The following is a 1,532-nucleotide window of genomic DNA, read 5'->3' on the forward strand; positions in this document are numbered from 1 at the left end:
TAATGGCCACTAAGCCAGCCTTACAAGAAATGTTAAATAGACTTCTATAAGTAAAGAGAAATGGCCATAATTAGATGTAAGCAAATAATGAATAAAAAGATAAAATGTGACAGCACACGCATAAAATGTAGATGAGGTAGTAAAAAAAAATGGAAGTTTTTTTTCTTTTTCTTTTCTTAGAATATGTTTTAACTTAAATGACCAATGGCCATTAACCTAATATAGACTGCTATTTACTTAGGATGTTCTATATGGTAACCACAAAACCAAAACTTACAATGGATATAAAAAAAAATAAAGAAAAAAATAGCCAAACATAATACTACAGGAATACATCCAACTCAAGGAAAGAGAGCAAGAGAAGAATAAAGGAACAGAGAAGAACTACAAAAGCCACCAGAAAAAAAGGTAAAATGGGAATAAGTACACACCTATAAATAATTACTTTAGATGTAAGTGGTCTACATGCTCCACCCAAATGGGGTGGTGGATGGGTAAAAATATATGGCCCATCTCTATGCTGCCTAGAGGAGACTCACTTCAGATCTAAAGACACATACAGGCTAAATGTGAAGGGTGGAAAAATATTTACCATGAAATGGAAACAAAAAGTAAAGGTTACACGCACCCCTATGTTTATTGCAGTATTATTTACAATAGCCAAAATATGGAAGAAACTTCGGTGTGCCCTGATCGATGATTGGGTAAGGAAGATGTATATATATGCAATGGGATGTTGCCATTAAAAAAAAAAAAAAAAGGATGAGATGTACCTGGCAGGGGAGATACTCTGATCACAAAGTGGCTTTCCCAGGATGAGGCTTATCCATTGCACTCCAGATGTGCCGACCCCTGAGATTTCCCAAAGTGTAGGAAACTTGACTGCATAATTTATGGTAATGGGGGACTGTGTGTGCACTTTCCCTTAAAAAAAAAAAAAAAAGAAGAGATTGAGATTGTGCCTTTAGTGACAACTGGATGCACCTATGAGGGTATTTATGTTAATTGTAATAAATCACACTTGAGAAAGACAAATACCCCTATGATCCCAGGCATAGTTGGATCTAAAACAAATTAAATAAACACAAAAAGCAGAATCGGACCTATAAATACGGAGAACAAACTAATGGTTACCAGAAGGAGGTGGGTGGGAGGATGGGCACAAAGGAGTTTAGGGGAGTAGGAGATAGAGGCTTCCAGTTATGGAATGAATAATTCACAGGAATGAAAGGCACAGCATAATGAACACAATTACTGCTACTATAAAAGCATTGGATGGTGGCAGATCCTAACTGTACAGGTGGTGAGCACAGCCTAATGTATAAACTCCTCCAATCACTGTGTTTATGCCTGAAACTAATGCAGCGTTGTGTCAACTACACTCACATAAAAAAAGGGAGAGAGTGAGGCCATTTTGACAGATCTGAATATTGTAAAAATTTAAATACATAAGGTACTTTTGGTGATATTTGTACAGGTCTGAATTATTTTATTTGCCTACGTCAAGGGTCTGCTAACAATATAGGCCACGG

At 36.5% G+C, this 1,532-nt stretch overlaps 1 non-coding gene across 1 annotated transcript; it reads left to right on the top strand.

Moving 5' to 3' along the window:
* Positions 1-765: 765 nt before the first annotated feature.
* Positions 766-928, top strand: LOC112933953 (U1 spliceosomal RNA). Its single transcript, XR_003237783.1, has one exon. It is a non-coding gene; the product is annotated as a U1 spliceosomal RNA (small nuclear RNA).
* Positions 929-1,532: the final 604 nt, after the last annotated feature.

This window comes from Vulpes vulpes, chromosome 6 (genome assembly GCF_048418805.1).
Source record: "Vulpes vulpes isolate BD-2025 chromosome 6, VulVul3, whole genome shotgun sequence".
In the NCBI taxonomy this organism is placed as follows: Eukaryota; Metazoa; Chordata; class Mammalia; order Carnivora; family Canidae; genus Vulpes; species Vulpes vulpes.